Genomic DNA, 18,204 nt, shown 5'->3' with positions numbered 1-18,204 from the left:
GCCCTGGTAAAGCACTGGATCCAGCCCTATGGTGTCCCCTCTAGGATACACTCTGACCAGGGTAGGTGTTTTGAAGCAGATGTGGTGCAGGGTTTATGTAAAGTATACGGGATCAGGAAAAGCCGAACGACCCCCTATCATGCTCAGGGAAACGGGCAGTGTGAGCGCTTTAACAGGACTCTACATGACCTGTTGAGAACACTGCATCCACATCAGAAGAGACGATGGGTTGAATACCTTCCTGAGCTGCTGTATGTGTATAACACCACCGAACACCATAGCACAGGTTACTCACCATATTTCCTGATGTTTGGGAGGGCCCCCATTAGGCCTTTCGATATTTGGCTGGGTCAGGATAGGGAAGACTTTGAGGGTGACGAGCATGCTTGGGTGGTGGAACATCAGGAGCGACTGCGTTGGGCTTATCAGCAGGCGGGCCAGAATCTGGACCAAGCAGCAGAAGCTCGTCGTGCTTATGCAGGCCATGTAGGGGGTGATGCCTCCCTGCTGCCGGGCCAGCTGGTGTACGTAAGAAACAGGCGGTTTCCCGGAAGGCATAAAATTCAGGATGTGTGGCTTCCTGTCCCCCATAAAGTGTTGGAGCGTCTGGGTGGGGATTCGCCTGTGTACTCGGTTGCGCCTGTTGACTCCTCTGGGCCAATCTGCAACGTTCACCGTAATGAGCTACGACTGTGTGGTCCCACTGTACAGAGTGGGGCTGTGATAGTGCCCCCTGTGGCAGAGGTGGATGGTGAGTTAGATGCCAATGGGGAGGCTGATGACTCCGTGATTGGTGTCCTTGTGCCTATCACTGGGTCCAGTCTTGAGGTTCAGGGGCCTGGTTCTTGTAGGGGTGGGGCTGAGGCTTCAGCTACTTCTCTTGACACTTGCGCACCGTGTGTGCCAGTTCCCACAGTGCTTCCCTCAGCATGTGGGGTTGAAAGGGGAGCAGATGACAAACAGTTGGCACCCATAGTGTCTGGGCCTGTTGGGCCTCGCCGGACGACTCGTTCCATTGCAGGGTTACACTCTAACCCTTTTCGTTTGCCCAGGTCAGTGTTACCATCTGATGGCAGATCAGTGGGGCACTGATCTTTTCTTGGGGGGGGATAAGTGTGACCAATGGGGATTTGGTTCGGGGGCGTGATACAATATATAAGGAGAACAGGTGTGTGTGTGTGGGATGTAACACTTGGCCGTTTCCGGTTTTGCGGTGTGTCGTGTCGGGAAGTTGCTGTTTCTGTGCCGCTGCTTTGGTTTGACAATATAAATAATAAAAGGGCTTGAACCTTTCTATTGTCTTCGCTCTTGTTTCTGCCGTCGTGGCACGCACCTGCGGAGGAACCGGCTACAGTTCCTTAAAAGATTTGCCTTTAAAGACCCACTCTGGTGTTTTTAACACGTTTTCATAGCATTTTTCTCATGATGCAAGACATATAAAGAAGATTAAGATAAAAACTGCATATCTGACTTGTTTTCAGCACTTAAAGGCTCACTTAAAAGTCTTAATTTGTGTTAAAACAACAAAAAATGCAGCAGTAATCGCAGGGGCCTTACATATGGTTTAATTCTGCTTCTGCTTATGATGTTAAAATGATTTAGAAAGGAACACAGCGCTCTGTCAAAATATTAGTCTATGTTTTTTTTTTCGTGTTATTTAGCATGCTTTATGTCTTGGGTATTATTGTGAATACGCTAAAGCTGCTAACCTATGGGTGCCAGACTGGGATTTTTTTATGTGTTACTGACGAGATCTGGAGTTAGTGTAGTCACAGTAATGTTGGTTTTAAAGGAATCAGTCTTTTTTTTTTTTTGCCAGTTGCAAAGTATTGCAAGATTATTCAGTATTGTGAATATGCTAACTCAGCTAGCGCTTCTGATGTGTGGCTAACATGTAGTGTGTTTCAATCAAGTTATTGTTAACGCAAAGAATAAAGCCTGACTGACCTACAAATGTATCTGACTTTTTTGTCTCTCTTAATGCACCTTATTTATGACATACGTTTTAAGTAGACCTTTCATTGATGGTGGGCCTTTTAATCGGGTGCACCGTAGAGTGCGTAAAATCTGTAAAGCTCAAAATTGCATTTCTAACTTACGGGACAGATAAAAAATAATTGCTATTTTTTTGCGCGAGTAATATTAAGTTGAGTTAAGTCCTAATGAAGTCCTGCCCTTCTGCAAAAACAATTTTCTAAAAAACGAGACTGTTTTTTTTATTTGGCTAAAAACAGCATAACCATAACTAAAAGACCACTGGGAACACTTTGAAAACAGATCAAAAGATGATCTGAGTGGGGACTTTAATGACAAAATTCCCCCCATTTGATGCAGGTATTTCTGTTATTTTTTGGTTGTATCTTCCTAAACCAAAAGGAAGCTGCATTCCTCATAACAGCTACAAAGGAAAAGGATGTGGAGCCTCGGTTGTGCTTTATAATTAGTGAAAGCTGCTTTCTGAAACAACTACACTGATCAGACTGTTTTGGCAGCCCAACCCACATCTCACACTCCATCTGTGGTGTGTGCTCAGTGTCTCAGCCAATGGCACATACTCTTAAAATATTTTCACACCTGTTTGTTTATCAAAAAGTGGAGGAAAAAACACTTTTCTGTGAGAAAAAAGAGGATTATTCATTCTGGGGCTCAGACATAAGTTTCTTTGACATTCTGACAAGCTAGAGTTTGTCATCTTGCCTTTTGAAATAAATCAGCTTCTAAATACCATTGAAAAGTAAACACTGCAGGACAGAATCCACCACTCTTTTTGCTGGTTTTCTACATGTTGGCATTTAGGCAGCTAGGAGAGTCGTCAGCTTGTCTTTTGTAATGCAGCTGTAAAATAAAATCACATGAAAATATTCCACCATAAGGTGACACACCAGGAATGACTCCTAAAAGCTTGTAAAGTGTAAACTGTGTTGCCACTGTCATTGTCTCTGAACGTGTTTTTCAATGTTTTTCCATCAGGGTGGATGACAAGAATAGCCTGAAACAGACACTACAATGCTGCTGCGGCAAATTGAAAAGTGCTCTCATGACACTAAAACATCATAGGAAAGGTATCTTGGTTCTGTCTGGTGAAGAGAACTGAAACAGGAAACATCAAGATAGAGGGCACTGATGTAGTCTAATTACAGTACGGTCCAGATGGTCCTGCCAGAGAGAACTTCCAGGATATAATTAGTCGATGTGCTACACATAATCAGCTTCCACAAAAACAACAATATTCCCAACACACTACAGACTGGTCAGATCATACACGTTTATTCCTTCTCTACTTGTTCAGGATAACTTTGTTTCAAAACAATACAAGGATGATTTGTGGTCTTGTCTTAGACACAGGTTGTGTTTCCCTTTTTTGTCTGACAATTAACTTGATATATATCATGCATGACAAAACCCCTGGGCCCCATTACCAGATCTGGACTGTCCAAAGCATCTTTTTGAGACTCTTCAAACCCATCAGCTGACAATCCTTTACGCTCTCAAGAAATCCGGCTGTTCCCCAAACAGAAACACACATTCAACTTGGCAGCATGCTTGACACTAGAGATGTGAGGTCCACTTGATGGTAGTTGAGGAATGCAGTAGATGAAAGTGTGTGTCTGTGTTTGTTGGTGTGTGTGTGGAGAGGGAGTGGAAATAAAACTGGAAATTGAAATGAGTTGTAATCGCAAAAACACTGGAAACAGTGCATTAACAATCATGAGACCTTGTGATGATGAGTCTAATGGTCTACCAGAGCCATCGAACCAGCACACATTACAAAAAGACCAATCATCAGAACAGCATGGTTTTATGGCGCGATGCATCATCTTCATACTGAGTTAGCTCAGAAATGCAATCTGTGCAAAAACAATCTTTGTCTTTTCCAAACCATAAATAAGCTCTATTATGCCAAAGAAATGAATGACACATTACAAACAACCCTGGAAAAACTAGGAAAACGCATTTAGAAAATCTCCTTATCTAATACCTCACTAATTGTAAGCAGGGCCAGATTTAGCCAGACCCTCTATGGGGTTCAGGTACAATATCAAGAAAGGGGGAGGCCGGGTGTTCTGAGAGTTTGGGGCGTCAAATCCTTCAAAGCCTCTAAAATGCATAGAAAAACGTGCTATCATCATATCAGTTCATTTATCATTTCCTTTTATCTATTTGATATACCTCATCAGTTTTATGATGGATGCTCTTCCTGGCATTTACCAGCCTTGGGACAGGCTCAAGCAGGACACTACTTTTTGCCTTGTTAGAGGCTGTATTGATATATATATTTTTATGTCTGTCTGTCTATTTGTCCATCTGTCTGTCCAGCCATCCTTTCGTTTTTTGTTTTGTCTTTGCCTTTGATTCTATATTCATTTTTTGTTTATTTTCTTTATTTATTTTAGATTTTTCTTATTTTTTTGGTCATTTTGATTTCTTTTGTTGGTGGATCTTTTGCAGGTCATCACATTTGGGGGAGAAAGTCACAGTTTTTGTTCCCCCCCTGTCAATTTCTATATCCGGCCCTGGTGGTCACATTTTTACATACTGACTGTAACGGCAAAGCTACAACCCAAAAAGAGAGGGAACCAATTATCATGAAATGTTGCTTCGTCGGCATAGTGTTAGTCTTACCAACATGAGCTGGATGCACATTGCTTTTTTAAATTAGAAAAAAAAAAAACAAAGATCTACACCCTGAGCCTTTTTTTCATCACTGCACATGAAAGCAATATGCGGACTAAAATAAAGATTCCATATATCTGAGCCCCAGAAAGCTTGTTCACACCCTGTGGCTTGGACCTTTGTGTTTCTGCAGTGATGCTGTGATAATTTATTGAATACTCATTCTTTTGCTCAGTCGTTCAAAAAAAGATATTTCGACGAGACGCATCAAACTCCAAAGATGCTGCGAAAAATGATTACAGAGCCTGGAGCTGAAATGGTCACACTCAAGGCCTTCTTCTTTCTTACCCTGCCTCTAATAAAGGTTCACCTTCTACCAAAAGCAAATTATGCCTTTGTTTTTCCTTCCTTAAGCAATTATTTGGAGCATCTCAGGCTTGCATTTGAGCTCATTATGCTCATTACAGCTCACTGCTGACTACAATAACAAGTCTGGAAGATTAAGCCCAGAACACGGGTCTCTAGAAATCAACAAACAGAAGATGCTTCTCTCCCTTTAAAAGCCCGTGTATCTAATATCTATCACCATGAATAAAAGGGTTTATGCTCCTTTTGTCACATGCTACTAAGTGGCGATGAGGGTCTGAGTCTGACACGTGATAGAAGGCTAGAATTGAAGCCATTTATTTGTGTTGTAATCGAGAATTTACGAAAAAGATGAACTGATAACACAGTATGTCATTCTTTCCCGCTGCAAAATCCTATTACTCATCTGCTTCACATTCAGAGATGAATAACTGGATGATAGGATGAGTATAGGATACACAGAAGTTCTCTCTTAAAATGGATTCAACTGAGACATATGCAAGCTGTTCCAGTTTTCCACAATGGCAGCTGGCATCAGGGTTTTTCTGCACAGTTTGGCTGGAACCGGCAGGGATTTCATGGGATGACATGGATTTACATCCATCTGCGCAAGAGTCAAAAATAAGCTTTAGTTTGATGGCAGACACAGTTCATGAATGGCGCACCAACTATTTCCTGTCTTCTGTTCACTTCATATCAGTCGTTGTTTGTCAAACGGGGACAGGACGCCGCGGCACACACAATTACCTAACAAATGTCCTATGCATCGCAGCACTTACAGCTATCCTGCTAATGTGCTGCGTCTGTCTCTGCCAGTACTGTCAATGTTCAAAACGCAAAGAAAGCTTACAGTGAATCTCACAATCACACACTGTGTCAGTGAATCTATCTTTACTACCGGACGGCTGACAGAAGCTTACCCATGGTGACGTCCTACAGGTGAGCCAAGCCAAAGAAATCCTTATCCTTCTTTCTCTGGGTTTCCAAAGGAGAATATAAAGAGTATCTCACGTGCAGGATGCTAACGCCCAGCTGGACAACTTCTAAAAATGGAGAAAAATCCTCTGTTTTTGTCATTCAGCTGCAGTCTGTTCTCGGGGAATACGTTAGTTTTAACTTTGCAAACATCCCTCTAAACGCGAGCAAGAACGCAGCCAAAGAAGATTCAATGGGGTCTGTTTGTCTGTTAATGCAATCACACAATGCTAGCTAGTTACCTATTCTGGTTAATTAACCCCCGGAGGTTTGACGAGAGCAGAGGCTGTGATCTCGATGGGCCTACTGGGCTCAATCAAGCCCACAAACTGAACATTGTATACGGCGTAAAAGTGTTGTAGTAAACACATTCTCTTCCCCCCTGTGAAACCCTGGAGAGCCCTCATTCAAACCATGCTGCACACATAGTGCCCACGCAGAAAATGAAGAGGAGATGGAGGCAAAACACCCAAAAGTGTCTGAACTTGCAGGTCCTGGGACTTTTATTGAAATCCCTATGGGACAATTTTTCTGCTGCTCCCTGTTGAGAATGTTTGTGTCAAATGAGGCGGCAAAAGCTCAATATACAGCAGGAAACTTTGCTTTCTGTAATTATCTGCTTCACTCTGGATAATGTTGTTTCTCAAAGGCTCAGAGTTGTTGCAAACATGGAGCTTTCATCGATTTGTGATTTATCATCCGACACAGTCTGGGATTGTCAGCAGTCTCTTATCATGTAACTCTTTTCCTATCACAATGCCAGAGCGTAAACATATGCGACTTATCAGCACACATGGTATTCTTCTTCCCGCTTTGGAACTCAGCAACAATAATGAAAGAGTAGCTTGATTTTTTTTATTCTGCTAGTTTCTTTTCGATTTTGTTACTGCGCTTTTCCAATATGCCCTTCAAATGAAGACAAACACCTAACATCAGTCTTTTTGCAGATGCTTTGCATGGCTACTTAGAAAGTGTTGGTACATTAGTGGTCAGCCTGCATTGTCCAACTTGTGATGGATCACAGGTCAAAGCAGGACTCAGATGTTTTAGGTTTCCTGCAGCTTTCAAAGTTTAAGAGCCTGTTCTGCGGGGGCTGCACACTGTATGGACAAAAACCCTCTAAGAGGGAAATGTCAATTTAAATTGTGTGGGGATGTTTTTGGGTGTGATGAGAATAAGATTTAAAAGGAACCAAACAACTGTATGTTTCGATGTGTTTATTTATCTATATGTGTAGTTTGTAGGGGTGTCAAATGATCGCATTTATCTCGATTGATTTGTTATCCATTATGTAGGGAATAATGTCTTCAAGGTGTCCGTTATCTGAAATTAAATGACAAAGCAGAAGCCTGATTGCGTCAAGACAATTACCTTTGCGAAGTCCATTCATTTTTAATATTGGACACCTCAAAGGGCATCATCCTGCTTATGCCAATGTCCCTTACGAAATAAATAAATATTAAATCAATTCTTAGTCATTTAATCTTGCCATATTTGTAGTTTAAATACATTTCACAAAAAGCTGACAATTTGATTAGCGGTGCGACATGTTGTCATGGTAACAGCTACAGAGCCTGCATGAACCTTACTCTGCCACAGATGAGGAAATGCTGAATGTACGTGAAACAGGCATTATTTCAGATGGGAAGTTCACCTCTTACTGCTTTGTCTTATCTTTCCTTTCAATATATGTGTCAGAAATAATTTGTCATGATCATCATCACATATTTGTTTGCAAACGTACATCAGTAAAAGTACTGCTGGGTAAAGACGAAGTATTACAGGTTTCACTGAGCCAGCACTTTTGTCATGCATCTTGGTCTACTTGCGAGTGACGAAAAGGTCCTCCCTTTAAATTACTGGAGACAAAGGTTTTATAATAAATATTTAAAAGGCAATTTTCCCATGTGTGCTTCCTGAATGGCAAACGATCAGGTTTTGGTGGCGAGCATGAAGAGCAGAAATCAGCCTTTGCTGGGAAAAGGGGAAGGGTAGCCAAGATCAGAGGGAGCAGCTGTCTGCTCCTCTTTTTGACACGTTAAAGCTCAGGCCAAAGCCAAAAGTAATAAATAAATAAGGAAATAAAATGTTTGGTCTCTTTGTAAAAGGCTGATACGTCTGATAACTCAACTCTCAAGCTTTTATTATTACTTTTACATATGTTTTGCTTCAAATGATGGTAAATGGGACACCTTTTACAATCCCACTCTGATTCTATTTTTATCCATTTTCAAAAAGTTCCCAGTGGTCTTTTATTTATAATTATGCAATTTTAAGGCAAAGAAAATAAAAACAGTCGTTTTCTAGGACATAGTTTCTGCAGAGCGGCCAGAGTTCATCAGGAATTCACCACTGATTTGTGGGTGGGACCACAAGCGCGAAGCAACCCCATCCCCCTTCCCCTCCCCGTTGCTGAGAGCTCAGAACAGGGAGTTTGTGGCTCCGCCCAGCATATTTTCTACATCACAAACAAGCTCTTTTTTAAAAATAAATTTTTCAGACAGTTGATTCACAGCGATTTGAATAAAGAAATTCTAAGAAATGCAATTTTAAGCTAAATTTTCTTTTTAAATGTCCCCCATCATCAGAAAAATTCCACAATAACACGTGAAAACAGGAAAAACTTCAAAGACTATAAATCCCAGCCTCAATTTACTTTTTGATTAGCTTTGATTTAATAATTAATTAATAATTTTCTAAACACATTTTTTTCTACGAATGAGTGAATGTGAGAGTGTGTGATTGTGGCCCTGCAACAGACTGGTGACCTGTCCAGGGTGTCCCTATCCTTCGCCCACAAGTGGCCAGGATAGGCTCCAGCAGCCCCGTGACCCCGAAAGGGAGCAAACGGATCAGAAGATGAATGAATGAATGAATGAATGAATGAATGAATGAATGAATGAATGAATGAATGAATGAATGAATGAATTAACTGTTTTTTTTACAGGAAATCTCCCTTTATGATGTAAACTGTAAAATCCATCCACTGACTCGCTTTCGGGGTCATGGGGTGGCTTGAGCCAACCCAGTGACAAGTGGCTGAAGGTGGGGTTCACCTTAACCCTTGTGCTATCCTAGGCACTTTAATGTTGGGAGTTGGGTCATCTAGACCCACCAGACAGTGTTCTGAACCTTTTTTCTTCAATGATTTGTGATCTTCACTGGTGTCCATGGATTACATGAAATCTTTCCACCTTTATCCACCTTTGTCATGGTAGGGAGAACACATCAATGTAAGGGTGGGGTCATATAAGATAGCACAAGGGTTAAGCACCCTAGAGCCCTAAACTATAGAACGTATGCAGACCAAGGTGACTCACTCAATGCACACTAATGTCCTGATGCTGTTTGTAATCAAAACAGCCCAAATCCCATCGTGGATTTCTTCTTGTTTGCCGAGTCATAGCATGTGTTAGTGAGACTTGAACAATCCTCTGACATCATCTGGAAACACGATGCTCTTCTAACATTTATATTTGCTTCTGTATTCTGCCGGCAAATGAGCCTAAAGGCTTGAAATGCAAACCTTTCTTTTTTAAAATAAAATGTATGCAAATGAGACCTGTGCAGACTCGAGAGGAGTACTGCAGCGCTCGCCCAGCCAGCACACTTTAAATCTTAGACTTTCTGAACTCTTTTGTGACCAAAGGCATGTTTTAATCCAGTGTCTTCAGGATCCATTCTTAATGAGATTCCAATTCAAAGTTACACTACAATCACAACAAAAAAGAAGCGCAAACATTAAAATAAACAGTATTCATGATTTTATGTTGAAAAGTGAAGCCTTTTTTTGTTTTTAATTCAGGCATTTGACTTTTTTTTTCTAATGTTAATTAAACTCTGACAGTGTTTAGGCTTCAGTTTTAACCTAGTGTCTTCTTTCCCGTCCTTTGTGGTCATAGATTAATTTCTAATCCAATTTGATTTAAAAAAATCAAATTCTAATTTCTGCTTTATTTTGAAACATTATCACACAGCTAAACCTCTTTAGGGACAGGATGAGCCACAGGGATGTTTTTTCAAACTAACAATAAAAATCCTCAGTAGAACAGATGAAACACGTTAGAACCGCTTTATAAAGTCAAGTTTAAACAAAAGAGAAAACGTACAGCATTGACTGACAAATCTAATATTTATCCAGTGTTCTCAGTCTTTCCAGCAGCTTCAAGCTTTTAGATCGGGTTGTGACAAGTATCCGAATACTCGATGTTCAAGATCACTGATTTCAGATCTGTATAAATATTATTAGAAATACTCTTTAGGCAATGCAATTATTGCTTTAAAATGCACAATAATGTTGGATTTTAGGCACATAAACTCAGTACTGCCACCAGAAGTACATACATCTTCCACTGTATAAATTTAAATTATGCAGTTAAAATAGACATTATTTTAATTTTCATTCATCAAATAAAGACACACATTTAACAACTATTCAAACGTATTCAGCCATATTACTGAGAATCGTAATCGTTCTGTGAAACGGTCATCTTGATTTGTGATTTGGATCGCCACCTGTAACCATCCACAGCCCTAAATTTAACCCTTTCATGCCGTGTACCACTCAACTTCATCTAGAACGGCAAAAACATTGAAGAATATTTATACTTTTTGATATATTTGGAAGACATAAATGGGTAAAAGAGGAACAACGTGGAACAGATCTGCTGTTAGAAGCATCAGTGTTGGTTTGTCTCAAAGGTTTTTGTTTTTTACATCAAAAGTTTCAGAGAAAATACAGTAATTATTCAAATTAGTTTGACAGATTTTCACAAACAATTGTTTCAAACTGATTGTTGGCAAAGATTCATTGAGTCTGACAGCTGTGAGCATCGTTTTATTGAAGATTAATGCGATGTGGACAAAAGGAGCCGGACGGTTGTTGTTATAGAACAATAATGTGCTTCTCTCTGCATTTTGCCCTGTATTTACTGTAATCGGATCCCTGCAGCAGAACTGAGGATTCATCAATGTCAGATGCTGCCTTGCTGAAACTCTAAGCCTCCTATACTTACATTTTTTTCTCAAAGTTGCCTTATTTTTATGCTTCTCAAAGCCTGAAGTTACAATTCAATCAACCGCAGCAGAATGTTAGAAGGATGTAAAAAATGTGTTATTACTGGACGTTTGTCTGGGAGCAGTTTTTTTCTCCCATTTTCTAAGGAAGACAATCACAGAAATGCTGCCGCTCTGTTTTTCTTTTTACACAATGATCAACACCTATAATTTTCACCAGCCAGTCTCAGAACGATCACAGGGATGTTTGCCACTTCTTTGCAGCTTGAATATGTTGTTAGACAGGATTTGGGCGACATTTTGCCGTCCTCTATCCAACTCGTCTGTCCTAAAACTGCATGTAAATGAAAGATTGTTTCACCCCAAACACTAGATACTGTATTTACCTCTCCTATTAAGCTATCAGCATTAAACTGTTTTGCATAGATTTACTATGCAACAGCTTTGTTTATAATAATTATTGTTGCTTATTAATATTTTACCTTCAGAATGAATATTTAGAAAAAATATGTTTGAGTAAATGATGTGGAAAATAGAAATCAGTTCAAGGAAAATTTATATTGTGTGCATAGTTAGTAAATAGAGCTTCCTTTTGTTTTAAATATATGTCCTCTTACAGATTTATGGGGATACTTTCAGTTGCACTTTTGTGCCATACCTTTGCATTTGAGTGTAAAATATATTTATTCCTTCATTCATCTTCTTCCGTTTGTCCCTTATGGGGTCACGAGGCTGCTGGAGCCTATCCCGGCCACTTACGGGCGAAGGCAGGGGACACCCTGGACAGGTCGCCAATCTGTCGCGGGGTCACACATATCACACACCCATTCATTCTCACACTCACACCTGAAATACATTTATTTGAGAAAAAAACAAGCAAATGCCAAGCATACATTTGCTGTTGAACCTTTTAACACCGGATATGTCACCAGTGACCCCTAAATAGCACACGCTGCTCTGACGTACCGTAAATCATTGACCATTGATGCAATCAACGTGAAACTTTGCATATAGGCTTTGAAACCGCTTTTCTCTGCCACAGAATCAGCTGATTTACCTTAATTGTTTAAATGGTTGAAAAGTGACAGTAGTTCAAAGCTCTGGTGTCAAAGGGTTAAAGGTGAATTTAATGCTTCCTAAAACACAGGAGTTTTTTTAAGTTGACATCATGACAGTGGTAGAATTGCTCTGTGGAAAGTATTTTACAGCTGAGTTCATGTCCTGCTCTAAATAATACTCATTGGTGAACTCATTTATTCATCCATCCTCATCACAGGGTCACACACACTCCTAACAGACAGTCACTGATCCATCTTTAAAGAATGTTTTTGAGAGGACTACCAGGAAAAAACCCACACATGCATGTGGAGAACTGGCAAAAGCCGCACAGAGGATCCAGCTGGGGTTCCAACCAACAGCTTCCTGCTGTGAGGCACGAGGCTGAAGGGGACAAATAAAAGACCATGACTAAAAGAGATTGTTCATGTTAACACCGACCCTATTTTCCTGCTCAATAAAGAAGCATTGCATTTAAAAAAACAAAAAAGACAAATCCGGAGCGCTTTATATATGAATTAATTCTGGCTCTGTTTATTGTTGACAAAGCCATTCTTAGAGGTACACGACCCTCTCAAAAAATCAGTCTTTTTTCTAATGAGTTGCAAACATGGTTGGCTGATATTTGTGAATACGCTAATGTGTCCGCTGTGTCTGTCTGTGGTTGTGTCTGAATTCCCACCCTAACCCCTAACTACTAAAAAACTACATAGTGTGGCACTATTTAGTGCCCAGAATTTTAAAAGCAATTCGGACACCATGCTCACTTCTTTTATTTATTTATTTTCCCTTTTTTTATGACGTCATCGATTTTAGGAATTTAAAATCTTATTGATATAAGTGTTTTATGATGATTATCCACTGCCTTCTGAAGATAAAATGTTAATGGTTTATTAAAAAAACACATATTACTATTTTTTTTGGCCAAAATTGTTCAGACGCAACGCATTGTCGTCTATGTTTGCCCATCTAGTGAGCAGCGATGAACTCTGGTTTTTCACAGAGACTTCTGGGAGATTTGTTAGGGACTCGATTTTGGAATTGTAGATTCGGACAGCATTACAAAACAGCGAACGTACTACATAGTGCATATACATAAGCGTTAGGGAGGGAATTCGGACATAGCCTCTGTTTTTTTACAGGTAATATGCTAATTTGGCTAACACTTCCTAGCGTGTTCAAACGTGAAGCGTGCCACAAAATTCTAGAGAACGCAGTCTGACTGATGAACTTATCTCTGAAACTTTTTTCTCGCTTAATGCTCCTTATCGTTATGAAAACACAGTATTTTCTGACTTTACTGTCTAAGAGGACATTGCTGAACCCTTCTTTAAAGCAGAAACTGGAAAAAGCACTAGAGATAGAATGAAAAAAGCTTTTTTGGCTTCTCACAAAGACTGTTTTTGAACATCCCCCACATAAAGTCTTCCCTTTTCTTCTGCTGCTGTTTTCTTATTCATTTGGCTTTTCGTTCCAGCTTCTGCTCTTAGGAAAGTCTGACGAACGTACAGGTGCACTGCCTTTTTCCATGTAATTACATTTTTTCTGCGCTTGTATTATAGCTTGGATTTATTAATTTAGTTCTATGAAAAGCTAGTTTTTTCATTTGCATTTGAACCACTTTGGCTCCAAGGTCTACAGATGTAAGAACAAAAAAAAACATGTTGTGTATTGCATTTCCTCTGATTCTGTCAGTTTAATGTCACGCATATGTATGTTCATAATTTAGATGTTTTGTTTTTTAAAGTGAAAAGCCTGATTTTTAGTTTAAAGAAAGATACAAAACAAACAGGTGTTTCTTTCATACGTGTGATTTTTTTTTTAACAGATGGCAAAACAGGCATGAATTGAATTAAAATAGCAGATGTGTTCTTTGTTTGTCTTTGCATTCCTGCGCCTCTCTTCATGTCAGAATGTCTCAATGCAACAAACTGAAGAATTATGAGCCATTAAGATTGAAATGGTGGAAAACAAAAGAAAAAAAAATTTTCGGGGGCAAAATGAACTAAAAGATGCTCAGTCCATAATTTGGGAATTTTTATTATACACATTTAATTGTATTTTGAAATGTAAAAAAAAAAGGCCTTTTGCCTCTTTGCTTTGAACATACATCAGACTGTTTAGAGGATTAGCAAAAAGGTAGAAATGACTTCAGCCTTTCACTTTTCGTTGTCAATGTAATTCAATTTTATTTATGTAGCCCAAAATCACAACGGCATTCGTCTCAATGAGCTTCGTACCGGTAATTGTAAAGTAAACATAAAATCATAAGGATGATGGAGAATTCAGTCAGAAAATTCCAAACTGAACTAACCAAACAGACTAAACTAAACTGGGCATCCCTGCCTGTAGACCCTCCTTCACGGTAAGGAAAAACTCAGGGGTGTCCACATGAAGGATGGATCCTCCCCCAGGACAGACAGGTGATGCACCAGAACTCTCAGAGGAATTAACTTATCTAAATCTACAACTACATGTTTACAAAGTCCAGGAGATCTGGCTTTATCCTGATGAAGGTGGGGGACGGCTGGGGGCGCGAGACGAGCCGCAGGCAGCACAAAGAAGTGTAGGAACAGGAGCAGATTAGTTATTGAGTCTCAAATGGTTCGGATCATTGACTTTATCTGTGATCTGGACTGAGGAAGTGAATGACTTACTTCTGGCCCCAACCAAATGAAGTCAATTTAGTTGCCATTGGTTTGCAGTACAGACATTGCCACGTTGGAACCAGATGAGAGAGGGAAACCAATCTCACCAATCAGGAGTGAGCTTGTTGGAAAGCCACACCCCCTACCACTTAAAGGGGTTAAGAGAATCTGTTAATCAAACGTTTTGAATGTTCGACATGAGACCACATATTGAGGCATCTGATTGGTCAGTTTATATCTTGAATGAATTGCACAACCGAAAAAAACATTTAAAAAAGAGGATTGGCAAGAACATGTTGAAAAAAGGTATCAGATAAAGAATGGTTGTTCTGAAAAATAGAATGAGTAACAGCTGTTGATTTTTCTATGGGATTTTGGCTTATTGAAACAAGCAGATAATTCCTGTTTGGAATACGTTTTACTTTACAGAAGCTTTTGAGTTCTTTTTAACCTCAACTCCCCACGACACCTTTTCAGACCTGAACATTTTTTTTCTATCACATTTAATAAGCAGCATCCTTCCTCATCACTTGTGATGATTACTCCACAGTCTCATTTGCAACTTGTCATCATCCTGTTTTACCCTTCAGGCCTATTTGGTCCCAACATGCGGTTAAAAGCAGGAGGCTCTGAAACCTGATATTCAGATTGTTGTTTTGTTTTTTTGTTTGGTGTTTTTGATAGAAAAGGCTGTAAAACATAAATGAAAATAGTAGCCCCATTGCCATAACACAATGCTTTTAGCAACAGGCAATTTGCTGCATTTGTCCACAGATGGACTTTTCATACAGAAAAAGACTGAATGAATAAAACAGGGAGTGGAAAATTAACAAAGGGAGGTTTTATAAAAGCAAATATTGAAGAAGAAAAACTCAGGAATAGGAGCACACAACCACTTAAGCCGTTAAAACACGCATGAATTGCTGCTGCTGGTACTGGCACAAAAAGGATTTTGTTTGTTTAAAAAAAAATGCTAAAACTGGTCAGGCAGGTTCTAGGGCCACGGTGAGGAAAAAAAATTCTGGCCAACGTGACGAGATTAAAGTCATCATGTCGACTTTAATCTCGTCATGACGAGAAAAAACTCGACACAAAGTTTCGAGAAAAAACTCGTCTTGTCGAGATAAAAGTCGAAATAAAGTTTCAAGATTAAAGTCGCAAAAAAACTCGTAAATTTACGAGATTATTGTGGAAGTGAGCATCATGCAGAGCAGCAGGTGAACGCCGTGCAGCAGCAGAGCAGACCACCTAAACTTTGTTAACAGGTGAGCTGAATGTTTATTGATAACGTTCCAAATGTCTGCAGGCTCATTTGATTGATTTACAAGTTATTAAAGTTTTATTTATTGATGGTTGGTTTGCAGGATCTTTGCAGCCCGATGAAGCCATCGGTATCCCTGCAGCTGTTTGCTTGAATCCTTTCTTCCTCCACCAAAGACCAGATCTCTATGTTTGTGTGACGCTTCCGTCTGAGAAGGAGAAGCACTTTTTGCCTTTTTCAACGTTGTAATGCTAATATAACAGACTATTTTCATTCATCTTTGTTTTTTAATGATCAGACGGGACGCTTCATCTGCAGGAGGGGGTGTATGTAACACTGTTTACATCCGCATTGGTGATCGGATGACAGGTTCTTGACGTAAGGTGACAGATGAACTTCAGGTTATGTGAATGAAAGAGAATAAAGGCTGCAGCGATCCTCTACACCCAAACGTGTCTCTGAGCTCCTTATTTTACATATGAAACTCCGCTTTACTGACACCGAACCCCCGAAAGACGGCTACACGGAAAATAATCTGATTTTGAGTCGCCAAAAGACTCAGAATCTCTTTGTTTTAAACCTATAATCCGGAAATAAAGCTTCACAAAAGGCTCCACATATTTCATCTTCAAGCTAGGCTCCGATAAACAGACAACTTCAGGGTTTTCTCCTTGTTAATCTATGACTTTTTCCCGTAAATTTGCGAGTTTTTATCTCCAAATAAAATTAATTTTTTTTGGTGGCCATAAAACTCTGTCGTAAATTTTTAAATACAAAGCCACTAGCTCTCTAACATTAGCCATAACACTGAATACTCCTGAAAGACTCAGCTTCACTGCTCTCGCGCAACATTGCGACTTTAATCTCAAAACTTTATTTCGACTTTTATCTCGACACGACGAGTTTTTTTTCAAAACTTTGTGTCGAGTTTTTTCTCGTCATGACGAGATTAAAGTCGACATGTCGACTTTAATCTCGTCATGTTGGCCAAAATTTTTTTTCCTCACCGTGGCCCTAAAACTCCGTCGTAGGTTCCAAAGTCGTGCACCTTTCACAAAGAAGGCAGTTGGAGCAGCCCCCAGGCTGGGGCTGCAGAGCAGCATGTGCCTCCTTTATGCTAAATGCTAATGATTTAAATATAAGACAGGTTTTTTGTTTTTGGTTAAATTTTTATTTAAGATTAGTCTTTTTTGTTTAGATTTTTACCATTTCAGATAACCGAGCCAAAAGAAATCAAAATCTTCTGTAAACATTTACTGTCAGAGTTATTTATCCCTAGAATGAGTTTAAAGCACATTCTGATCTGCTGCTGCACAACAGTGTAGTTGCTGTTGACAGGCAAAATTCTTAAAGTATAAAGTTGCATTTCCATGTATAGATTTTTTTAGAAACTGAATTCTTCACCAATCTTTTCCTGCTTGTGTTTGACATTAAAAGGATGACAGTGCAGCGTTATAACGATGGAGAATGCTATGTTTGATTTGGCTTTCGTGCTTTTTTAAGTCAAGCTAATCTGGAGATTTAAGAAATCTTTTTTTTGACGTCTTTTATTTTGAAAGGAACTTGTGTTTGCTGCTGTCAAACGTAAAAGTGAAGTGGGACTTTGTGGCTTTCGCTGGGTTTTGGTCAGTGTTGCGGCTGTAGCCATATTTCGTTTTGTTTTCTTTATATTCTGTGTATTTAATTTCTATCAGAGTGAGACTTGAGTGTTTTAGTGGATCTTTGTGTGTCTGTCTCTGATTTTCAGATGTGGTGCTGGAGGAGGTGTGGCTCTCATTGGACCCAAAGTGATGGCAGCAGCCTTTAAGGGTGCCGTGTGGACCTCCAGCCTGCAAGAAGGGAGCTTTGCAACCAGTCTCCTGTGCATCTTGGTGCTTTACCACCATATGAAGTCTGTAGTGCACTTTGTAGTTCTTTGTGGTTTTGTGTTGAGGCCCACTCTGTGTGGTCTTTTATTTGGTTTTTGGTATGTTTTAAGTGAAGCAGTAGGGGTGAACTTCCATTTTCTTTCACATGTTTTCTCCTGTTTGTGTTAGTCAAGGGGGGTTAGTGTTTTGTCATTGGTTTCCCTTTTCTTTCATTCACAGGGAAGATTTCAGATTTTAGGTAGGTGGGGTTTTGTTTGCTATTTTTGCCTTTGTTCACCCTGAATGCTTTTAACTTCATCTTGAAGTTATTGTTATTTATTAATTTGTTAATAAATGTGTTGTTTTTGTATAGAGACAATCTTTTGGTGGTTTATTTTTTTATTATTTTAACATCTATGTC

The 18,204-nt window shown here is 39.6% G+C and overlaps 1 protein-coding gene across 3 annotated transcripts in view; it reads right to left on the bottom strand.

Annotated features, from left to right (window-relative positions):
* The window catches only part of lingo2 (leucine rich repeat and Ig domain containing 2), a 308,235-nt gene that overhangs the window by 29,863 nt on the left and 260,168 nt on the right, over positions 1–18,204 (bottom strand). The gene's annotated exons all lie outside the window — the stretch shown is intronic.

The sequence above is a fragment of the Oryzias latipes genome, chromosome 10 (genome assembly GCF_053564925.1).
Source record: "Oryzias latipes strain Hd-rR chromosome 10, Olatipes_Hd-rR_3.1".
Taxonomy (NCBI): Eukaryota; Metazoa; Chordata; class Actinopteri; order Beloniformes; family Adrianichthyidae; genus Oryzias; species Oryzias latipes.
Note: the sequence above shows the minus strand (reverse complement) of the source record. Positions and strands in the feature narration are given on the sequence as shown.